Genomic DNA, 25,270 nt, shown 5'->3' on the forward strand with positions numbered 1-25,270 from the left:
AACTACAAAACCCTCAAGGTGACTTTTTTAGATTTTGCTACACAGACATGCCATTTAGAACATTTGTATTCCCGTGCTGCAGTTCCCGTAGAGGGCAGCGAGTCCTGCTCAGAGGTGGGGAAGCAGCTCTGCTCTCCAGGACATTGGCTGCTGCTGATGCCTTCAGTTTGAGCTTTTCATATTTTCCAGGCTCTGACTGCACTGGTGTGTGACCCTGAACTGCACACCAAGTGTTCCAAGTTCTGCTCCCAGCTCAGTCACACAAAACAATCCTTTTCCAGCCCAGAACCAAGGACACCGCTGCAGCTCCAGCCCCAAAAAGTGCAAAGAGCAGAGAATTGAGGAGAGGATCTGGGAGGGTGGGACTGCAGAACCTGGAGCTGGAATTGGACAGTGAACCCCAAGATGGAAATGGACCCAAACTTATAAAAGAGTGAAACTGGTGACTCTGGTTCCATCTTGGGTGGAGCCATGGCCGGGCTCTTGCACTGCCCAAGGTGAGTCCTTGGAAGGCTTTGAACAAATCCCTGCTTTATTCCTTGAACTCTGTCCAGCCTCTCTTCTCAGGAGCCTCCCAAGGCATCACTGTCTCTAATTTAGTGTGCTCAGGCGTGGGCACTGGTGGGAGCACTCCAACACAGTCTGACAGCTGAAATACCACCGAGGGCAGTAGGAAAATTGAAACTGAGACAGATAGGTAAGGGTATGACTGAGCAAGAACACTCTCTTCAGGTTTCCAGCAGAAGTTCTGCACAGCAAACCCGTGGCACAGTGCCTTCTTCTGATGGACTAAACCTTCTGAGATCATGCTTGTGCCTTAATCAGATGTGGGAACCCTTGCTGGGTCAGGCTGCTGTTAATTCAAGTAAATGTACGTAGCCTGGTTCAGTACCTGCTTCTTACATACCAGGAAATGCAGCTGAACTGTAAATTCAATTATTATCTTGTCTTTCTTACTATTTACCATCTCTACAGTTTCTTAGGTAAGTTTTTGAGTTGGGATGTGGTCAGGTGTGTGCTTTAGATGCTTCTGCAAATATAAATATGATAAAATAGAGCCAAATTTCAAAAGAATTTTCCTTTCTGTTATCTGGCCATATATTTGGAATTGCACTGGCTGCTGCTTTTACGCCGTGGAGCTGACAAATGTAGATGAACATTGCCACTGGAAAGGGAAGGGATCCCTTGCAGGGTAGGATGTGTAATTCAGTGCTGGAGATCCCTGCATTCATTAAAGGTAATGAATATCCCAAACGTGCAGCCCTGTCAACTGCAATGATAATGAATTGGGAGAGCTGAGTTTTCCATAGATCTGAATGTGTTATTGTGAAAACAGCTTTAATGACTTCCTGACAAAATTTACAATGAAAACATCGTTCAGCTAATTAGTTTTGCTTATATTCCTTTGACAAGAGGGCTCTGGCATGTGCTTGTAATTCCCTTTGGAGTAGAGTGTTGGATTTTAATATGTACACTTTCTTTTCCAACATTTAGTTTATAAAATAAGAACAAGCTTTCTGCTTTAGTCCCTGCTCTCTCTGCTATCAACTGTATTAAACAGAAACACAACAAATGGAGATTCTTAGAAAATGGTAATATTTTCCCAAGAAAATTTGTGGCTGTTTCCTGGATATTTTTCTTTATTGTCTGCATGTTTCCCTTCTCCCTTTAGGTTAATCACCTTTCCATTGAAATAAAATATGTTTTCTTGTAAGCCCATACATCTCGTCTTTTGTACAGAGGAATAGCTAAACAAGAAAGAGGAGGAAATACTTATTCTTTCTTGTATATCGATTTAGAAATGTAAGACTATAATGGAAACAATAATACAATTTTATCCAAACCTGTAGTGAAGCTTCATAGCCATGAGTGAGCAGATTAGGAGTAATTTTCTTCAAGAACAACCTCTCCATTCTTTACAGGAGTTGCAATGTTCTGTTCCTGTATTGGGGGTGGAGAACAGCACCCAAACTTGAGTGGAAATCTTCAAACTTTTTAGGCTGCTTTCCTCTTAGCCATATTTTCATCCTTCTTCTCCTTCTGTGAGAATAGAGAAAGTAAAAAAGTTTCCAGACGCTAAATGCAAGTTTCCTGGGGGAAAAAAAAAAAAAAGAAAAAAAAAAAGGAAAAAAAAAAAAAAAGTATTTGTCCTCTAAAAGTAGAACTTAGGCTGTGAAGTCAAACAAAACATCTGAGCTCCTAGGAGATTTATGTCCTTGCTGTATTATTCAGTCAATATCTTCAGTTATTTGAAAACATTTGGTGATTCTCTAATAATATTTGAAGTATGTTAATATTTCATTGTTTTTTGTTAATGTTTCCTGCTACTCACTTATAGAAATGACCATTAAAAATTCAAGGACCGGAACAGCTCCACTTGTTTTGGTACACAGTTGTATCCTCTAGCTCTTCTTGCTGTACTTGAAAACACAGTTAACACCACAGTTGGGAAAAACAAAACAAAACAAAAAAAAAGAACCCACAAACAAAAAAAAAAACTACCAAAATTATTTTAAATTCCTATTTTTATGCAATTTTAAATAAAAACCTCTTTATAATTTATTTATGATTGCATATTATCAGTATTGCAGAAGCATTGAGAAGCTTTGAATAAGTGTTTAATTATATCAGACACTATAGACATGCAAAGCAAGCAAAAAGAAAGGCCATTCTCCAGCTAACATCATCTTACAAGATAAAAACATGGTAGGAGAAAGGAAGCAGCTTTGTCATCACTTTGCAGCTCAGGCTCCAGCACTGCCTGAGCCTTCTCTCTTTTGCTGTCCCACTCACTCCCATTGTGTCTCATGTGAAATCTCTTGAACACACACACAAACAGCTTCATACAACAGCAGAATTTCTTCCTGTGTGCCAAAATGGGATGGGCTGCTGTAGAGCTGAGGCACGTTCGAGAATTCATCCAAGGCATGAGCAGATTTTTCAGCCCAGTGGAGCCATTGGTCATTTTGCCAAGTCAAATCGTTGGTGATTGAGGGCACTTTTCAACACCCTGGCTCTGGGAGTGTTCCTGCCTCCAAAATGAGCAATGCAGAGTGCAATGAAATCTCTCTTCCCATTGCCATTTTTCACAGTTCTCTGCTGAGTTTGTTGTTTGATAAATTGCATGGGATTGTAAAACCCTGTGTATAAAATGCTTATGGGACACTGGTTTGTCCTCTGGGCATGTGTGGGAGTGTGTCCCAAGCAAATCTCTTTTATGTCCCCTTCCATTCTTCGTGTAATACGTTGTGTAAATCTTCATCATTCAGATTCTTGGTGCTGATCCTTCAGTAGCAATATCTAAAAGTATCCCGTGGCTCTCTCTGAACAGCAAAGTGTAACACAACTGAAGATGCTTGGAGTTTATCCAAGACATTAAAACAGAGTATACAGAAGGAGTGATTTAAGAAATAATACCTGTTGGAATAGAAGAGGAACATTTATGTCAGTAATTTAGAAAGATATCTCATTCAATATCATTAATGGGGAAGGTGTATATAGAATATTTTCTTCTCTTCTTTGGGTATTTTATTCCTAACAGCATGCTAGTTCTTTAGAGAAGAATATTTAACTTTGTGCAGACAGGAAATTTCTTGCCATCATTTAATATAGGATTGTATAATTGCAACTACAGATTTGTTGTTTTTCCTTAAAACCTGCAAGGCAATTTACTTTTCCTTTTAATACAAACAAACACATCCTAATTATAGTAATCAGTTCACATGCAATAATCGCATTAGCTCTGGTAATTATTATTTGCATCACCTGGACCTCTACTGGGCTTGAGAGACAAAATCAATAATTCTCAAGCAGGCAGAAGGGTGAGGCTGATTATGCGTTCAAGTGATCAGAGACCAGATTGCATTTGATTAAATGAACTGGTGAGAGATTTTGTAATTAATGTTCTTTGTTAACAGACAAAAAGCTAAACAAATGCATATGCTTTACCCTGGCTGAGAAATGGCCATTTCCCCCCTCCAGAATGTTAGAACAGGAATGTGTTTGCAGCACTGCTGATTGCTCATCTAACCAGCAGAAAGGAGCTCACAGCTGAAGTGAAACATTGCTGCCTTGCAGTCTTAGCGTTTAATGTTTCAAGATAAAACCTTCCATGGATGATGACAATTCAAGAGTTTGAGCATTCCTGTAAACCCAGTGCATAGCACAATAATTGTGAGCATTTGTTTGGCTAAACTCCCTTTGCTGTAGGTAAGATGGATCGCTCTATTTAGTGGCAGAATAACATCTTAAAACAATATAAAATGGGTTAATTTTTAAATGAAATTGTAGTTGCAAATGTGAACTCCCCCTCCAGGATTTACAGCATCCCTAAATTGAATCTGACTGATGAGTTAGGGAGATCTGAAGCCCAAAGAGCTAAAGCACCCTGAAAATATTTTTCCTATATGTTTGTTTCCAAATAAGTCCAACAAACATTAACTTAAAATGTAAATGTAATTAATACAGCTCCATGTTCAGATCCCAGTTATGAAAGAAGGCAATTCTGTGATATTCTTCTTTGGCCACTCACTATGGAAACCCAGCTCCTCTTCAGTGTCCAAGTCATTCCCTACTGGAAAAATTTTTGAAGATGCTCTTTAGCCTAATTAAGCTAAGATATAAAATGCTCTGAGAAAGCTATTTCTTATTCTGAATTTTATAGAACTGATTGCTGAGAATTGTCTTGAGCTTCCACATTTTTACCTCTAAATAACTTTTTCTTTTCCGGAAAACTATGATGAATCTCAAAAATATGGTTGGTCTAAGTGGTGAGGTCAGCAGCTGGATGGAGAAGGGCCAGCTCTGCTTTGGGACATACTGAAGCACACTGGGACTGAGCTGTCACACACCTCTTGAGTTTGTTACCCCTTTGTCTCCCTTCCCCACTTCCCTTCAGATTTTATACCTTTCTGTGTCAGTGTTTCTTTCTTCTACCCTTGAGCCTGCAGTAATTACCATCTCTGCTTTTCTCTTCTTTTCTTGACTCCAACTTCTTTTATCCCACTTTCTTCCTAACAGCTTCTCAATTTCCTCAGAAACCTGAGCCAAGGTCACCTGGCTATGCTGCATCCAAGCTAAGCCTTGGATCCCAAGCAGCTGAACCCCTGGGCTGAGAGCTACATCTCCAGGATAACCAAAGGGAAATTGGTTTGGGAAATGCATTTCCTGGGTGGTTCAGCCTGGATTTGTGATTGGCACTTGAGTGGATATTTAAACCCTTCCTTTGGCTTTACAAAATAGTCATAGAATTGGCATAATCTTGAGGTTTTCTTAAATAGAGGTATTAGTTATAGAGTTTGAGGAATACTTAAAGTTTGAAATTTGAAGTTATCTTTCCAACAGACAGATCTTTAATACCCTAAATAAGTCTCCTTGCATCAAACAGAATTAAAACTTAGTAGAGGATTTCTTGTGGAAAATTTTCCAAAAGGCTCTGTATCCCAGGGAACTATATTACAGCAATATACTTCTGAAGCTGAGGTATCTCACACATTGTAACAACCAAACACCCTGCATTTGAATAACTGTCCATGGAGGGACCTAAATTTTGTGTAAACTCAAATATTGCATACTAGAAAATCTTTGGAGGGGTTTTGATGGTTTGAGTGGCTAATGAAAATAAAAACTTAGCTCCTGTTGTCATTGTCCCTATTCAGGGAAATGTTAGGTATTAAATATTTGGAGGTAAGGTTTTAAAACTATTGTAAATCAGTGGGGATTGACTTCCTTCTAAATTCCTCTGCACTATGCAAAGTTGGCTGAATTAATTTTAAAAGTTTCAGGAAGGTTTTTGGGGTTTGGGGTTTTCTCAGTCTTATTTAGCGAGTCTGTTCTTACAAGTGATTTCACTGGTCTGCAGAAAGCTGAGGGGAAGGACTGAGTCCTGAGCAGGAATCACTTCAGTGTTGTTTCTGTTCAAAATAGTTTGTTCCCCACCCCCCTGCCTCCTCTTCTCTGTCATTTCATTTAGCATTCACATCCTTGTGAATCAACAGCTTGACTTCTATGATTTACCCCAGATAATGTGAAGCAATCACTGATTTTTGACTTTTATTTTTACATTTCATTGCAGTTTTCAGCCATTCAGTGGCTATTATATGAACACTGAGCCTGCAGTAGGGATCTTTTATGGAAGTTACAGGTTTAACCACCTCCAGTTGTAAATCAGGGTCCAATAATGCTTTGAACCAGCTCTGTTGGTCAGGCAGTGAGTTCAGAACTCTTTCCTAAGCATTGCCTGGCTAGTCCTGGGTGAGAAATGGTGACCTAGTCCTTGACCAGCACAAAGTGACAGCCTGTCCAGGCTCCCATGAATGATGGCAGGAGGGAGATGCAGTCAAACATAGACACGTTTTTATGCAAGTAGCTCCTTGCTTCTGTTATTATAAATGGTTAGAGTCCACGTAAGTGCTAAAGCATTAGCTCCTCATTTTCACTGTGGAATTGCTCTCCGTGTCCTCTGCTTATCTGAAAGTGATAGTTCTTCCTTTCCATTTGATCTATTTTTTTTCCCCCTCCAACATAATGAAGAATGATGATACTTTTAGATGTTGACATTTTAGAAAGCTGAGATGGTCTGTAGTAGACTACAAATGATGAAAGCTTAATGAAAGTTATTTTCTCATAATAGCCCTAAATTGGCTATTTTTGCAGAGTGGAGTGGGTCCGCTGGATTGAGCTTGAACTTTTTACCCCTCTGTGATCCTGTGGTTACCAAAAGTGATGTGGAATGGCTTTAACTGTTCAGCTTTTTAAAATCCAGAGTTAAGAGAACTGGTACAAGTGTAATTTTTACGTTGTTGCTGGATTCTGTAGGTTTCTGTAACTGTGAAGGGCTGAAGGATTGTTGTTCCCAGATGTTCTCCATCCCAAACCTGGCACTCAGAGCCAGACACTGTGCTGCAGGAATTGTAAAGATCCTAATGGAAAGCAGTAGAAAATGGGGATGTTAAACTTCTGTACTAGGATAAACTTCTTGTACTATCCAAACTGTGAGCCAAAATCTGAAAAATTTAAGTAAATCAGCCTAAACTCATTTCTCTCTTGATAGTTAGAATGGTTGTTCCAAATACATAATACAGTGAGAATTTCCCCAGATTTTCTCTTATAAATAGAAATATCAAAACCCTTGTTTTCAATGCCTAAAATTATTGGCAATTTTTTAATCTTGATTCATGAAGACACTCTCAGGGTACAGTCATATCTCTTATTCATGTTCCTGTGGGTCAAAGACCCAAGGTAATAAGTCTAAGACGTGTTAATACAATTCTAGGAAGAAGCTATGGTTGTTTTTCTGTCCTCAAATATAATTTTTTAGATGCCAATCTCTCTCTTAGCTATTATAGTAGCAGTTTTTCAGGACATATGTGTTTATGAGAAAGGTTGGCTTTAATTCTTGAATTTGTCTCAAGCTAAAGACAGGTTTGCAATATTTCAACAGTCTTAAAGTGCCATCAGCATCCCGGGCAAACACTTTATCAGAAATACAAATGATTTCAGATAGCTTGTGATTTGACCAATTTATTAAGCATAAGCCTCTATTTATGGGTATTTATTAATAGAATTAATGAGGGAAACTCCACTTTGGTAAATCTTCCTTTTTATAAGCCTGAAATTCCCAGTAAACTGTTCACCCTACCAGTTTAATCAAAGTATGTTGCTGAACTTCCAAAGAATATGTTCTAGTTGCTTGGCAATGGATTGTGGAACAATTTGTTTAAAGTTCAATGAACACAGAACTAGAGTAATTTATTCAAATCCACCACTTATTAAATCAGGATTTGACTTATGTTTTTTCCCTGACTAATAAAATGGACTTGAAAAGAATTAGCTAAACCTCGGTGGAATTGTCACAAAATAATTCTGATGACTATGTTGTCTATTAGTTTTTACTGCCAGTAAGGAAGGCAAATGGAGATGAATACATTCCCCATTGTTTTGTGGATTGTCAGAAAATGATTTATTTTTAAACAGTTTATTGTCTCAACATCATCCTCCTTTGAAGATAAGTAACATGGAGATAATATACCTGCATTTTTATTAGGCATCTGAAGTATCTGAATATTTCACAAGAAAGGGTATTTTCTTTCTCTGTCACCAGTAAAACACAGAGACTGCAGGTGCTGAATTGGGATGGTTTTCTGGTGGGCATGAATAATTTATTGGCTCGAATTTAAAATGTTACAACAATAAATAAATTTTATTTTAAATATCACTTCTGGCCCAATTTTCCTAATATATGATTTCTGGTCGGAGAGTTGCTGCTCCTTTAATCTAACAAAGAAAGACAGCTATAACATGAGACATTCCTGAAATGTCAGACTCTCCTGCAGTCACTGGATTTTAGCATGAAACCCTCTGAGCTTTTGATCAGAGCCCTAAAACATCTTTTTTTTTTTTTTTTTTTTTTTTAAGCATTAGGACCTGAAAGAAGGAAACGTGAGGCTGGGAGAGTTGTGCTGTTGTTGTAACATTATCCTCACTACCTGTAAATCCTCTTTAGATCAGGGCACCAGAGTCCTGCGTCCTCTAGAAGAAAACAAAGCAGGACAGACCCAGGAGCCTGCAGATTTAGTATAAAACAAGCTGTAACCGAGCCAAAAAAAAAAAAAAAAAAAAAAAAGGCGTTTTCTTGCCTCCCCAGTGAGAGAATATGAAATATTTATCTAAGCATCACTCAGGTCCATGGGATCTACAGCTGTCTGCAACCCCAAGGCAGTTAATCTGATTTTTTTCCTACCCATGCTCTGTTTTGCAGGGCTCCCAGACACGGGCAGGGTGCAGACTGCAGCTGGGATGACACGAGCTGGCCGTGGCTGCTCACAGCTCCCTGCCAGCCCCCTCCCTGGCAGTGGCTCTGCTCAGGCATGGCCAGGCAAGGCCATTTGTCCCCCAAAAGCAGCAGCAGCAGCAGCAGCAGCAGCAGTGTGTCCTGTGCACCCCAAGCTTTGGCTCCATCCCAGGGTGAATGCACGGACAAGTGCACGCTCATGGTGGGCTGTATCTCACGAGCTAGAGGCAGCCAAGACAGGGATTTGAGGCACCAAGCCCTGCTTTCTAAAGGTTCTGGCATGTTCAGCCAGGACTTTGAAAATATATTTGAGAGAGCATGCTAAATAGGAATCACAGGGCAGGCCTGTGTATATGAAAAAGAAAGGATAGATTCCTGACACTCCTTCGAAGACTAAATGTGAAAATAATTACAGAGAGCTACAGAATAAAATGGCAAGTTGATGAATTCCAAACATTGCCTCTTTCCAAGTAGATTTTCACTGGCAAACTTGACAAATACTTGTAATTTGTGTTGTAGATTGCCATGAGGAAAAGTGATGAGAATGAGCTGGAGGAATCAAAGCACAAGGCAAGGAATGGATTTCAGAGACTGGAGAGGGGGCTGCCTTATGTAAAACTGCCTCCTTTGACTTCACAAGAATCATCTTCCTAAGGGAATGCTAGGATTTTCCTGTGTGTGTGCATGGGTGTCTGAAACAGATTTTAAATACTCTGAAAAAGACCTTCTTAATTTTCTCTGTCTATTAGACACTCTTTATTCCAGCAGAATATCTTGGTTCGAATGCCACAAAACGTTATTAAGTTTTCTTTCTCTTTGGAGTCTCTGCTGTGTTATCACATCCAACACAGGAAGAAAGTCTCCAGTTCCAAGTTAATTAGCATTCCATGACCAAAGCCTCATGCAGTGTAAATTCACTCTGGCCAATTGCACACCTGTCCAGAGGATCCTCAGCATAACAAATTATTCTCCATGCTTTGCTTTTAGTGAGGAGTGTTTCAAGGGGAAAAAAAAAAAAGTACAGAACAGAAAAGAGCAGCCCCTGTTTCTTGAGTAAAATTCCATACATCTTAAATGTTTTGTGTCTTGTCTAATTGAGTGCTTAATCTCTTAATTATAAGCCACTGTTTAACTCAGTGTTTGACTTCACCCCACTTGGTAAAAATAAAAACACTTCTTAGGAAAACTGGCTGGATTTAAAGTTTATCATGGGATTTTTAAGGTTGGAAAAGCCCTGTAAGATCATACAGCACACAGGGTATCCATCACTGCTGTGTTCACCCCTAAAGCCAGTCTCCAAGTTCCACATCCACAATGCTTCCAGGGATGGGGACTCCACCACTTCCCTGGGTAACCTGCTCCAATGCTTGATCACCCTTTCAGTGAAGAATCTTTTCCCTAAAATCCAATCTAAGCATCCCCTGGCACAACTTGAGTTCATTTTCTCTCCTTTTCTCTCATCCTGTCACCTGAGAGCTGAGACCAACCCCCCCCTCACTACAACCCCAGAGAGTTACACTTCTTCTTTCTTCTTTTTCTTTTATTGGCCAGTCTTCAAATCCATAGAAACGAACAACATTTGGGGAAAAGGGGCTAAACCAAACCATTAATAAACTTTCTCTTCAATTGCTATGCTTATTTTTCAGTTGGTGTACATGCCTGCCATGATAATGGACTCACAGCATTTAAAGCTTTCATGCCTTAACAAAGGGATTCAGAAAAAGTTGCATTATCTGGAAATGAAAAGTGAAAAGCCACAGTGAAAATGGCAGGGCCTTATCGCGGTTATCAGGGGTGAGAGGAGACATCAGGAATATCAATGATTTCAGAAGCAGCCAGAAGGGTCTGTGGAAAGGGAGGTGCACTGGAGAATGTGTGTCCTTCTCCTCTGATGAGCAAGAGTTACAAGAGATTGGGCATTTGTAAAGAAATATGACTTTCTAAATAATATGATTTTAGCAGAGTGTGTAGTGAGCAGTGTGAGGGAACCTGTTGTTTGCAAAGCTCTTTAAAGTTCCTGCAATAATCCCCTCAGCTTCATTAAATTATTTCATAGGAAAAAAGAGAAAAAGAGGCAAAGAAATAGAGATGCTTGATATACTTTGAATACTTTGAATTACAGATTTCTTGGTTTAGGGGGGTTACATTTTTTTTGTTTGTTTTGTTTTCTCCTTTTTTTTCCCCCTTTTTTGTTGTTTTTTAAGAGTGGAGTAAATTAAAGAGTTCTTTACTTTCATTTGCATTCATGTAACTAGCTGCTGACCCTTCCTTCAGTCCAGTCACTTTGTTTCCATCATAGCTTGGCAAGTTCACTACCACTTTTATTGAAATTATATAGTGAGAACTTCCTAGAAAGGAATGCTGACAAAGAGTTTTATGTTCTTGCTCTGTGAACGTTCTGCTGTAGCTGTGGGAACCACCACTGAACACTGATGGAGCCCAAGCACAACAAAACACATCTCTGGCCTAAAGTTCACAGTAGCCATGCCTAGGTGAGGGTGTAGTTCAGAGATTATTCAGGTAACTGGGGAGAAAGGTCAACCACCAAATCTACAAATCCCTTGCACTGGAAGCAAAACAAAAAATGTCAAGGAAATATTGTGATTTTGTAATGGGCTTAATGGAGTTTTGGATGCTACAGATTCATGCTTGCTTGGAGTGAAGGGAGAAATCCTTTGGAGGAAATGTTTTTGGTTTGTTTTGTTTTTTTTTTTTCTTTGTAAGGGATTTCTAAGTGAGTCTGTTGTACTGGAGGGACTGGAAATAGATCTCTTTGCTATTTATCATGCAGTGTTCTTAGTTCTCAAGGTGACCTTGGCTGGGTCTTTTCCAAGGCCATCCATAAAATATTAATGATTGTGGGGGTTATTCAAATTGACAGTTCGTATTGGGTGATTGCATTAAATTGATAACAGTCAAAACATAGTTCTAATTCATGAAAAAGTTTAATTTATTATAGCAAACAAAAATTAACATTCATAAGTCCATTGATCCTGATATCAAGTGGGCAAAACATGACTCAGTTCTTGTGTATAACTTATGGTCACAAACTCCTGTGGCTGTGCCCTTAAGGTAGAAAATTATCTGCTGCTTTTTTTTCTTCCTGCTTTCTTCTTCCTGTTTTTTTTTTTCTTCCTATTTTCTTCCTTCTTTTTCTTCCATTTATAGTGTGTATAAACCTCTCCTTCTGCCAAGATTTCCTTCTCTTGAAGATGAAAGAGCCTTCACTATATGTGATTCTATTTAGAGCATAATAGGAATAACTATTACTTAAGCTTAATGGAAGAGGTGTGCCAATTAAAAAGCTGATTTAACTTTCCACAGCGGTGAGAATGTGGATAGGTTCCTTTAAAAATAAACAACTAAACCAAACCAAAACAAAACAACAACCAAAAAAAAAAAAAAAAAAAAAACAAAAAACCAAAAAACAAAAACCAAAAGAAAACAGTGCAGCATATTTAAAGGTATTTAAATCAGAGTATGGGATATTTAAAGAGATTTTACTTTCCATGTCAATGAGAACAGGAGTAGGTTTCCTTTAAAGAATGGTATGGAGGATTTAAAGAGCTGCTTGGCAGATACATACAGGAGAACTGTGTTTTGTGCTCTATTCCTGCAGATGGTTTTATTAGATCGTTAAAATTTATATACAAAGGGCAACATTTCTTAGCAAGAAAATGAGACTTTAAAATAACTCACATTAGTGGTCAATCCTTGTTATGTATGTTTGAGTTCTAACAGCTGTAATGATTTGTTTTAAAGGAGCCATCTGAACCTGTGCTGATTTCTAAGCCCTTACTGATTGATTTCACTTGTTTGATGTATTATAAATCACACAGCTATAAAGTCACAGTAAAAATTCCATTAAACTTATGAGAAAAAAAAAAATCCATAAATAAACCACTACGAAATGCAAGACAGCAGCAAATGTGCTATTTCTTTTCCTTTTTTTAAAATTTAAGTTTACAGCCAAGGCCATTTTTATGTGAAAGAAAAACAATGGCAACAAATAAGACTCTACCAGGAGTCTCACTATGGGGGTGTATTTTATTTCCTGTACTTGAACAATATTTCAGTTCCCTTCACTGTGCCTCTGTAAAGGCATTGTTTTGGTAATTCATGGAACAGAACTGGTATTTGTTTTCAAATTAAGACTTGATCAGGAAAACTTGTTAAAAACACCTAAAAATACCTGGAAGAAGTAAGGACTTCCAAACATAATCACTCTTGTTTCTAATTCTTTAATCCTTGTATTTTCACAGTCTAGTGCTGTTTAGACTGTTGAATCTCACACCAGACTCTATTTTCTGTAAGATTTCTTGTTGCTCTATATTATGTGTGGTGAATTATCCATTTTCACTTTCACATTTAGGCTGAGTTGATAAATACTGAAGTAATTCTTCAAAAGTGACAAAATTTTTGCAGTTGAAATCTCCCAAAGGAAAAAGACCTCATGTTCTTATATTAAATGTCTTTAAAAGCCAAGTGAGTTATTCTAAATTGCACAATTTTATCATAATTCTTGCAATTTTCTTCATAAAAAATTAAAACTTAGCCTAAATGTAAATTGGATAGATTTCTCATTGGAAGAGGGAAATGTTAGAATGTACTATTTTTTCCTTTAATTTTATTTTTTTTTAAATTTATTTTTTTTAAAATGTATAAATTCAGAACAAATTCATATTATTCCACGTGCTCAAGGTGTGGCCATTTGCTCTTGATTCACAGACTTTCTGAAATTTCTCAATAACATTCTGCGTCCCTCATGTGCCACAGGATCACAACAGAAGCCTCAGAAAGCAGCTCCTTTCTCTCCCCCATTGTTTTTCTCTCTTTCCCCCCCCCCATTTCCTTCTTTCCTATTTTGAGTACTTTTCTGACTGCATGGAGCACTTCTCATTAATCTCTTATCAGATTCCCTCTGTTGGCCTGTCATTTCATCCACACTTCACAACCCTGACATCAAGTGTTGTTCTTGACAGGTTGAACATTTGTTCCAGAAGAAAAACTCGGGTTTATGCTTTTCTTGCATATGCAGAAACTATTACAGTTAGACAGCAAAGAATCTTTTGGTTGTTTTACTCAAAGGCCTGACATTCTATTGTTCAACATATGCACACACAAGGTTATTCCAAAGGAAGGAATAGTTGGATAACTGTACCCTTTAACCATTCAAATCCTCTTTGTAGCCATCAGAACTTTAGAGAATGTGATATTTCAAATACTACAGTGGAAGAAATGCATGTTATTTCATGCTCTGGGGATTTACACTATCTTTTTTTTTTTCTTTTCCTTTATTTGGTAAAGAAATCTTTGTATGTCTTTTGTCAGTTAAACTGATAAATAACCAAATGGGAATTTTAAGGAGCAGTGTGAGTTTTGTCATGGCAAGAAATCTCAGAGAACACCTGGAATTATTTCTGAATAATGAAAAAAAAAAAAAATGTTTTATTACTGCTTTTACTGCTGAGTACACTTCCTTTAATCACTTTATCTGTCCTGTACACTGATGCCTGCCTCCTTATCTCATGTTCTTCCTGCAGCTTCTCAGAAACACTTGGGTTTGTTCGATGTTGTTCTTTGTTAAAGTCATGGGTTTTGCTCATGTCAGCCCCAAACTGCTGCAAGATTAGCGCTCCAAGATTACCAGGAGTCTGTACAAACTTCTTGGCAGGATTAGGAGAGGCCATTGCTGCTTCAGATAATGGTGATAATCCAGAGTGGTGAGGCTGCGAGCAGTAGGTTGGTGTAATCAGAGAGATGCCAAGATATCGTGTGGAGTGTGTGAAAGTAGGGCACAGGAATGGTCAAGAGAGCACCCAGGAATGTGCTCAGTGCACCTGCTGACTGGCAGGAGGGAATGGGATGCCTGCACTTATTTCAGCTGCCCGGGCTGCACGTGTTCCCTTCAATATCCATTTGCAGCTTGAAGAGCAGATAAAAATTCCTTGCTGCCCACAGCAGTGCTTAGAGCTCCATGTGTTGGGCAATAACAAGTGGGAAGATACTCACACGAGCGCCGAAGAATTGCAGAAGAGAAGACGGTGTTAAAAAAACCCCTCTGTGGTGAGATTGTGACCATTGCTGGAACACTGCTGCATGCCAGAGCCTGGTTTGTTTTCTCCAGCAGAGCCTGGGGGCTGTCAGCTTCCCAAAGGGAGGAGCAGAGCACAGGAAAACCTGCGCTGGCCTGTGCTGTGATTGCTGATGCTGGGCTAGCCAGAGCTCCAGGAGAGGGAAGCCAGGGTGGGGAAATGCTGAGCTGAGCACAGAATGGCAGCAGCACGCTCTCTGCCTTTGATGTCTGGGCCTTTGACAGAGTTTCCCAGGTGGCAAGGCTTCTTTCTGGATGAGGGTCCTGTTAGAAATAGCTCTTTCAGGAGACATCAAATAGTTCCCAATTTAGCCTGGTTTAAAGGAACTCAATATTGAAAGGGAAGCAGATACCACTGAGATACTGGTGAGAGCAGCAGGTGGTAAATGTATGTGGGGTGGGTGAGCAAAGGACCCACTCCAGAGTACAGGGGGGGAAAAAAACCCATTTTCCTTTTGCCAGTTTTAGATCCAGATACATCTTCTGAAAGTGCCACTGAAATTAGATTTTTACATGCTTGTTACTCACATGTAAGGAGTTAATTTGGGGTGCTGAAAACATCATTCACGAGATGAGGCACAGGGAGATGTGAAGGAATTTAAAGACTGGGTTTGAACAAGAGACTGGATGTGTGCAACTCTCCTGGTTGAAAGAAAGCCCTGAAGACAGGTCCAGCCTCTGAAGGGCTTTTCCCACCTTGTGATACGATGAACCTGCAACCTTTCCCCTTTCCTAGCACCCTTGACTGTACTCAAACACCTAATTTCAGAATGCCAGCTGGTCAATGTCTGCACTTTAGCCCATCTCTCATGACGTGGTGTGTTCCCTGTGCTCACACCACCAGTGGTGGCTTTGAAAAACCCCAATTGCAGGACTGTAGATCCAGTTCCCAGGAGATGGCTTGGTCTGGTGGTGGTGTCCTGTGGCTCCTGGGCTGCTCACCCAGAGCAGGTGCCACAGGACACACAGACTGCAGGTGATTTATTCCCCTGCCAAGCTGATGCTTTCACAATGAGACTAATTAGTTTCAAATTTTATTTGTGTTCTGCATCAGAGTGGTTTGCTGCAGTGTGAGATGTGCTCTACACACCCATCATCTCCAGACCCTGGAATGTTTTGTCTGTAGTCTCTTCTGTGCATCTCCTTCAACAGGTTTTCAAATTAAACATTTTGGGGTTTCAGCAGATTTTAGACTTGCTCAATCTTCTTGATGGAGAGATAGTATTTATCCAAATGTACTGTCACAGAAAAAGATCTTCGTACCTTAAATATTTTCTAGATATTTAAGAATATCCATTACTATAACATCAAGGTTTGGCTTTCCCACTGAACTGAATTTGAATATACTGGATACACACAGAGGCTGAACATCCCTGTTTGCACACAGCAAAGCAGCACTTCGGTGCAGTTCGTGCAGTTCAAATGGTTTTTCATTCTGAATATTCTTCATGATTTTTCATATCTTCATCATTACAACTTCCACAAGTACTTGGAAGATGTTTCTTTTCATGCTAGTCAAACATCCAACATGAGATTATAATATCATCTGTCTCTGATTACTATTTTGCCTTTTTCCCTTCACTAGGGGATTGTCACATGGGTGGAGCTGATGGTACTTCACAAGCTGACTGAACAAAAAAAGGCTAATTTTTTCAGCACTGACAGTATTTGGATTGTATATATGATATAGAAATAAACTTGCAATCTCACATAGAATAGATTTACAATCTGGGCTGCTGCAATTAAGGACCAAACTGAATCCAAATCCAAATTGGAAGAATCTGATATAGATACGTGTTTGTGCAGTGAAAAGGAGGGACTTTGTTTTGGTGTTTCTTTTACACTTGTTTGGGGAAAGAAATAATATTTTTACAATGTTTCTAATGACAGTAATATTGAGATTCTTGATGTGATTCATTCTGCTGAAATGCTCAGACCACAGAGTTATGGAGTGGTTTGTTCCTCGCTCACACTGACATCTCTGTGACACGAACATCAGCTGAAGGTGTTGTACACAGAGAAGAAACATCTCCCGGTGCTCAGGTATCTGATGCCACAGTGAAACAGAGAAAACATGAAGACGAGGTTGGTGTTTGCAAGAGTATGTTCACACACTTCCTTGCAGACATATTCCGTCTTTCAAGAATTTTTGAAGAGATGCTAGAAACACTTTTCTTTTCATGCATAGTGTTCCAAAAGATTTTTCTGGAAAAATGTCTGATTATATCTAAGGTGAAGGCTTAGAAGTTGTTTGCTGAAAATTCTATTAACAAAATCTCTTATAAAACCATATAAACTCCTGTACAGTGCTCAGCAGAGTAGAACTTTTAGGTGCTGTCTCAATTTGTGAAATTATGAAGGTGGTCTTCAATTATATTGACTTCTTTCTTTGTGGGGAAATGGTATTTTCACAGGGTATCCCTTCTTCCTCTCAATTTTGTGAGTTTGAGACTTACAAAAAGTACAATGCTCTGAGTAGCTCCCAGCAGATTTTATACTCTTAAAGAAGAAGAGATTCAGCACACAGTTCAGATCCACTTTTGTGTAGTAAATGTTTATTAACACCCTCCAGAGATCAGCGTTTCTTAAAAATATCATCCCTGTTTTATGTGTCAGTGTATCTGCTGCTTTATAAATACAGATTTTATTTATTAATCTATATACACTTGTGATGTAATGATCTAGATGTATTAAATGTAGAACTTTGTTTTACTTTGGAAGAATTTCTTTATTGCAAAGACACTGGACCAGATTTTTAAGCTTGTGTTTACCCTTAATTTCCCTGCTGATGCTTCATCATTCCTAAATGGTACAATGGAAATGGTGTGTACTCTCCAGAAGAAAGTCTCCCTTCCTCAGTTATATTTATAAGAGAGTTAAAAAAGAAGTACACAAATATAATTTCTATTTCAAACTTACAGCCTTTGTATTTTATTCTTTGAGGAGATGTGGTTTTGCTTACTGAACTTAACTGGACTTTTGTCATTGAATTCAATAATGTGTAATCTTGTTCTTCATTTCTTTCAGAAGTTAGGAGTTCTGTTTGTCATGGAAGTCTCTCTTGAGAAAGAAAATGACTGTCACAGCCACTGGCTGGTGGAATATAGCCCAGCTTATTTGATTTATTACAAGTATTGTCATTTGTAGCTCTGAAATAAAAAGAAACATTTCAATGGACTCCTGAAAGGTGCCTATACAGACTGGCAATGGAACTATTTTATTTTTGATTTGTATCTATTTCACACGGCTTGCATATTTTCACAGCCCTTGTTCTGTGAAATCATCTGCCATGATCAAGTTTTGGCTCCATGAGAGTTCCAGGATTATGTCATCCATTTGTCCTGCCTGCAGTCTGTGATCCCTGCCTTTGACTTCACAGCAGCAGTGGCAAAAGGAGCGTTGGCAGGATCACTGTGAGCTGTGGGTCCTGTTTCCTGGTGTGACATTGTCCCCACAGCCCACAAAGCTGGAGGTTTTCAGCTTGGCAAGCACCCACTGTCCCTGTCAGCTTTTGGTTCTCTCTGCCTTAAACCTTTGCTGTTGGTTTGGGGAGAGGCTGCAGAGTAGAGAATGAACAAATATCTAATTGCATTTTAACAGCCTCTTCCCCAAAGGTTCCTTCATACTTGGTTAAGTACAGGGCCATAAAAGTATAAAGGTAAATTTTTGCTCTCCAGTCAGCGTGACAACAAAGACTTTCTGGCTGGAGCTATTTAACATCAGCCAAGGCAATTTGTCCTTTTTTTCTGACATAATTGGCTTGGCTCTGGATAATTACAGATCTAATAAACTGATCAGGAAACCTTAATATTTTTCAGCAAAATAATATCTTCACCGATAAAGTGACCTATGGATTCTACTTACAAATGTGGCTTTTAGTGGCTAGAAGGAGTGGTGCTGTTGAAATCAAACGTGTAAAATGGAGGAGCACAGGACCACTTTATCAAAGCAATCTGTAATATTTAAGCAGAATGAAATTAGCTGGGCACGAATGAGATCAAAGCCTTAAGTCAGGTTTTAAGGGTCAAGAAAATGCTGCAGTGGTGAATAGCAATTACTTGTAGTTAATTTAAACTTACTGAAAGATTTTAAGGAACATAGTTGGGTCTTTTGAGAAAGGGGATTCATCCAATTTCTTCTACTTATATTTTTCCAACATAAATTAATCTTGATATATTGTTTTTTTTTTTTTTAAGAGGAGGAGCACTTTGACTCTTGTCAACTCAAACTCTTCAGCTTTTGTTCATGAAAGCCACACCAGGGTTACACCCTGGGGTTACTCTGTTGCTATCTCTAAGTTTCCAGCTCAGGACATGCAGACAAAAACATTTTTCCGTGTATTTCTTATTTACTGAAGCATAAAGCTATTTGATCTTTCAAGTATGCAACATAGCCAAAACTTTTAATATTGCATTCTTAGTAAATTCCATTACAGTGCTATTCAGCAGATACACATTGGCAAGTTTTTGTTTGCTTTCATTTTGGCTTCTAATGCTTCAAAAAATGATTGTGGCCATTATATTTATTATATCCTTTCAAACTATTGTGCAATAGTGATAACAACAAAACAATTTGTCTGCTACTAATTGGATAATATCTGTGGAAAAAGCACATTTTATTGAGTGAATGACAGAGTTTTTTATTTGAAACTTATTAGCTAATAATACACCTTCAACACTACTATTAGTCAAAAATCTCCAAAAATATTTCCTTTTTAATTTCATGCTCGCATTTGACAGCTGTGGCAATACCAGTATTTATTATTAGTGTACAGCTGAATGGCATTTTAAATCAAGTCTATTACAAATTTCCTGCTCTAAAGTAATAAAATTAATAGCTATGTAGCAAAATAATAAAGCGAAGATTAATCACGGATTGCATGGGAATAAAAAGTCTCATGGAAATTATATTTTCCAGGGATATTTAGCAGTAATTTTGCTTTCCTTAGCAATTTATTCTGATAATTAAACAGATATTAAATTTAACAAAAAGTGCTGTCTAGAAAAATGTTGGCATCACCAGCTCTGGTGCTCCTGCTGGTAGTCAGGGGTTAGAGCAGCACCAGTGCTGCGAGTTAGGAACACCCTGACAGGATTCAGCCAGGCAATTGCTGCCACTCTTCTGGCCAGACCTTCAGACATCATGAAGTGTTAATGTTGATCCCAATAAAACTGTCTCCAGTTTGAGCCAAGAAGGAATTTGGCACCCTGAGTTTGAAATTTTCATCCTTTAAAGCCTTCCCTCACCCTGCTGCTGTCACCAACATTTACAGCCACACTTTGTCTTGCTGTTCCCTGATAAGCTGAAAAAAGCAGAGTTGCAATGCAGCTGATCTCCTGGGAATAAAGATGTGCATATTGGGGATTTTCTTTCCTTCGAATCACATTAGGAACACAATTTATATCCCTCAGTTTTGAGGTGACATCTTTTTAAGCAATCTTCTAAAATCATGATACCTTCTCTGTGGCATCCTGTATACGAAAGCAGACTTGCTGCAGGTACTGACTGGAAATGTGGGAGAAAAGGGACTTTTCAAATTGACTTTTCTTTCACCTTTTATTGTTTAAAATTATTGCTCTTAAAATGTGGGGTTTATCCCCTAAAGTGAATAGCAGAGTTTAGTGAATAGCATAGTACCAATACAACATTGGTACAAGGATTAAAAAATCTTAAGGTCTGGAATCTTTCTAATCTAACCTTCATATTATGCTTCTTTTCCTTCTGAGCCATGCTTAAAATTTCATCCTTAATAATGAAAATCGCAATTGTTGTGTCTTCAATTCATGACCTTCTTCCACTTACTGCTAATTATGGCCTGGGGGAATAAAAATTTACTGGTTTCTTTAAGACTGAATTAGAAAGCTGGGAGTTTGTAAAATATTGTTATTTCTCTTAGCTGTTGAGTGCTGGCAGTGGTGAAGCACCTTCTGGTTGGTCCATGATGTTTCCTGTCATTGTCATGAAAAAGTCCTCACTTTGAAGCCTGCACCATAAGAAATGTTCCATAAGAATTGTGCTAAATTTCTTCAGCCCTCATAGTCCAGCTGCATACTGCATACACAGATCTCCACAAGGAATTTTAAAAAGCTGTTTCTGGTAAATATTCATAAAATGTGTAATTCTGCCCTTACCTACTAATAACCTAAATATCACATAATTAAGCCCACTGTTTAAAAAAAAAAAAAAAAAAAAAAGAAAAAAAGAAAAAGAGGCTCTGCACTGCAAACTCATCTGAATATGAAATCCAGAAAGAGAAAGAGAGTTTAAAGTAAGATTAGAGTTTTGGGATGGTGGGATTGTCTATAATTAGCCCAAACCCATTGATACCTTCTTGTGCTGTGTTTTGGGAGGTTTAGACTCTCAGAGTTGATGATACTCAGTGTCTTTAAAGACATGAAAGTCTGCATCTCCACAGAAGGCTTTTTGATGCCATTACAATATTCCTTGAAGAGATGTAAATTCCAGCACTACTGTCACTTGAAAGTGATTTATTATCTCCATTTTCAGTGAAAAGGCACATGGCAGAGCATATACACTTAAGCTTATTTGGAGGTTGCCTCAAGACATGATTGAAAAATAAAAGTTCAGTAGATACAAACAGTTTTCACTATTGATTCTTGCAGAATGTGCCCACCTGCAGGTCTCTCATTATCAGATGAGTCAGGGAGAGGATCTTAAAAGCAGAATTTCTCTCAGGGCCAGCAGATCTCTACCTCACTGCTCAGCAGAGAAAGAGATCAGGTCTCTTTGGGAAAACAACATTTGTATTTCAAAGAAAGAATAAAATAATCAATATATGCATTTATTTGGCTATTTTTCCTTACTGTTTCTTACAGCAATTGAATATAAACATGTTTGGGATGTATGAGTATTTCTGGGGGGAGAGAATCTAGTCTGCTCCTTGAAGAACTCAGAATGGAGAATAGTTCTAACAGCTAATAGGGCCCATTTTCATTGGGCTTCTCTGACTAAAGAAACCTGAAGAGGACAGAGTTCCAGGAGGGTTTTGTCAGGAAGGCATCTAAAGGAATTCAGCTGGATAAAGGAAGAGAGGCCTTTAGGATGGAATCCTGGTCTGATAGGGTACGTGTGCTTTCTCTGTTGTAGCTCTTCTTGTAGCCCTGTGAAACCGTCGTGTGTATTTTGGAAGGTGCTTAGATGAATTTTATTTTCAGTTTCCTTTTCATCAAATGTAATCTTCAGTTTACTTTGAAGTGCAGTGTCCTGCTCAACACCAAACTGCCCACGAAGGGTGTCATCTGTAAATTAGGATACTGGAATCCACATAAATATTCAGCTTTCATTAATGTTCTGCTCTAGGATATTTAAAGAGTAATGGTGTGTAGCCCTCTGGTAATTTTATAGGCCATTTAGTGCTGTGGTGTTGAGGTGTGGAAGAAATGTCCTCTAGTGAACAATTTTAGCTTGCATGGGTCTCTGGAAAGCAAAAAGCTACTAATAGCTGCAGTCAGCAAGGTATCGTGATGTTCTTCCAAATCTGAGGCCATGGTTGGGTAGGAAATTTAATATCCATGAACACTAAAATATGATATAAAAATCTGGAGACCCACAGCAAGGATTTCCCGAGTGGTTTTTGGCTCGTGAGCAGAGCGCATTTTAAACAGTGTTGTCTGCACATGCTGCTGTTTGGAAAGATGTGTCCCATGAAAACAAATAAGATCCCTTCAGTTTGAAAATGCCAGAGTATTTACTTGCTAAATAAAATATAAAGAAAGCTGTAAATATGCTTCATTACAACACAGCCTGGTCTTTAGAGGATTTTGAATAGCTGTTGTGCACAGTAGAAGACAAATTAATCTCTCTGAATCTCTCTCAGCTGAAACATTCTAATGTTAACTAACAGTTTCTAGTGATCAAAGTGATTTAGTTAAATTATTTATTTGCATATGCATTTAAAAGTTTTTATTGTTGTAGCTCAAGGGGAGAGACGGGAAGGGGGAAGGGAAGAAGAAGGTCTTAAGATAATTACCTGAGATTTAAGAGCAGCTGGCCCTGCCTTGTCCTACTTTCAGAGGTGGATCAGGCAGCTTTGGCCACCAGATCTCATGATTGCCACTTGCTCTTTGTTATGGTTAGAATTGCACTCATCTCTGCTTTTTCTCCTTTAATTACCAATCAAAATGATCAGGAATGCATAATTTCAGTCATTAAAGCCATGTTTGTTGTATCCCACTTTCAATGAAATTTTTTGCTGATAGTGTAAATCTCTATTTTCCCGCAGTGCCTTTTGAGGTTCTATTTGTTTTATTGTCTCCTTTCTGTTCTCCAGATTGATCTCTATAACAGGAAAACGCTCTGCTTAAAAATCAGAACCAGATTGCATTTGGCATGGGAAAGGATTCATTGGAAGGTTAATGTTACAGCATTGCTTTATTTTCCTCTCCTTGCCCTCCCCAAGTTAATGGGCTCCAATTGCACCACGGTGCTTTCAGTCCTTGGTGTTGCAGGTGTCTGCCAGGCAGCCCCAGGAAATAAACTGATTTATGACAGCCAATTGGGGTGCAAATTTGTTTGCATTGGTAGGAAGCCTGCAATCAATGCCATATAAACAAACAGAGTGACTAAACTATCAAATCTTGTATAGCTCAGCTTCAGCATGTAATAGGCAGTAAGTTTTGTTTAAGAAAACAAAAACCATGAGCAAAAATGATGCAGGGAGAAAAGTGCCAGTTCTTAGTATTTACAGCATCATTCCTATTCTATTTTTAGTTCTAATTCATTTGAAACTTAACAAGCAGCTCGGACAAACTCCAAGCCTAACAAAATAACCCACAACAAAACAAAACATGCAGAAAGCCATTTAGAAAGGTCAAGGCAAATCACTTTTTCTCTTACCACGTTCACCTCTGTGGAGACACTGATTCTCAGAGCTCATAGGAGAGAGTATTCTATTTTGACTTTCAGAAAACAGGTGAATGTAGGGAGAATATTGTTCTACATATTCCCAGAAAGAATCATCAATGTTTGTGTTTTGAGAGTCTTTACGTTGTTTGCTTCTTTGTTGTCTTTAGGGTTGCATTTAAAGGCTTGCCCTGTCACACCTGTCGAGTGAAACACATATGAGAAAGGGTCCAAAATGGTTATTAACTATTGGTGATTTTTTGTTTTTTTCCTCTTCTGGAACAGAAGATGTATATTAAAAGGTTAGAGCAAACTCCACATTTTTATTTTTTTCATCCATTTTTCCAAAGACCAGTCCCACAAAGAGTTCTAGAAAATACATATTAACACCTATGCAAGTGTCATGTTTGTGTCCAGACTTCAGTGTATCTGTTCCTACATCCACAGTCAGTCATCCTTGTGTCTGTGGGATTCTGGGGGAGGAAATTCCTGGAGAACAGGGAGTCTTTCTATGAATATTTATTTGTTTTGATACCTTTCTAACAAAAGCACACAATAAACTCAGCATCCTGTTCTGCAGCAACCTGGTGCCAGCAGATAAACTTATTTCAGGTGGCAAGTTACAAATAGCAGTTCTGACTGAAAAGACAACTTGAATCTAATAATAAGTATAACTGGTTAATTACATTGCCTCAGATCTGCTTTATGCTCTTATCAAATATGAACAAGACTTCTCTTCATTGCTCATGAATGAAAATGTATTAAACTGCTAATTGTTGCAGTTAATTTTTACAGAAGAATCAGTAAATGAAGTATTCTGAGATTAGTTTCAGGTCTGTCCTGTATTATCATATTCTGCAGACAGGACATCATTATATTAAAAATAGACCATTTTATTGGACTCATTTGCACATTGCTGTGATTTTTAAAACAGATGAGCTTTGACCTAACTCTGCTCCCATTGGATCTCCCCATTATCAATGATGCTGTGAGTCTGTGATTTTAAACTTAAATTGCTTTTTATTTTTTCCCCATTTGTCTGCCACCTAAAGAAAGAGATAAGTCATAAAAGTAAGTTGCTTTGATAAAATATAGAAATTAAAAACTTTTGAAAGACTTGTGAAAATCTCCTTTTTTATCTGTAAATTAATCAAATTTCTGACCTGACTGCCATCTTTGTTTCCAGTTCTGAATTTTGCCTTCTGTCAACTGCTGTCAACTCCTTTTGTGACACTGTCAATTTATTTGCCTTAGTGAAGGCTTTTAAACAGTTTTTCACTACTAGGTGACTCCCAGACAAGAACTAGAGCCAAGGTCCCTTGAGCACGCAAATTTGTGTATGACTTCATGAAATTATTTGTCACAATAAAATTTAACAGGAGATTAATCAGGTTTCCGTAGTTGTTGGCCACCTCAGTTGCATTTTGTCTTACTGTTTTTGTGATGATTTTTGATTTCATCCATTAACACTTGGAAGTCAAACCCTCACACTTAGTTTGCTTTGATGAGTCTGTATATTTAAT

At 38.3% G+C, this 25,270-nt stretch overlaps 1 protein-coding gene across 1 annotated transcript in view; it reads left to right on the top strand.

The window, feature by feature from the left end:
- The window catches only part of PCDH11X (protocadherin 11 X-linked), a 378,197-nt gene that overhangs the window by 76,900 nt on the left and 276,027 nt on the right, over positions 1–25,270 (top strand). The gene's annotated exons all lie outside the window — the stretch shown is intronic.

This window comes from Cinclus cinclus, chromosome 15 (genome assembly GCF_963662255.1).
Source record: "Cinclus cinclus chromosome 15, bCinCin1.1, whole genome shotgun sequence".
Lineage (NCBI taxonomy): Eukaryota > Metazoa > Chordata > Aves > Passeriformes > Cinclidae > Cinclus > Cinclus cinclus.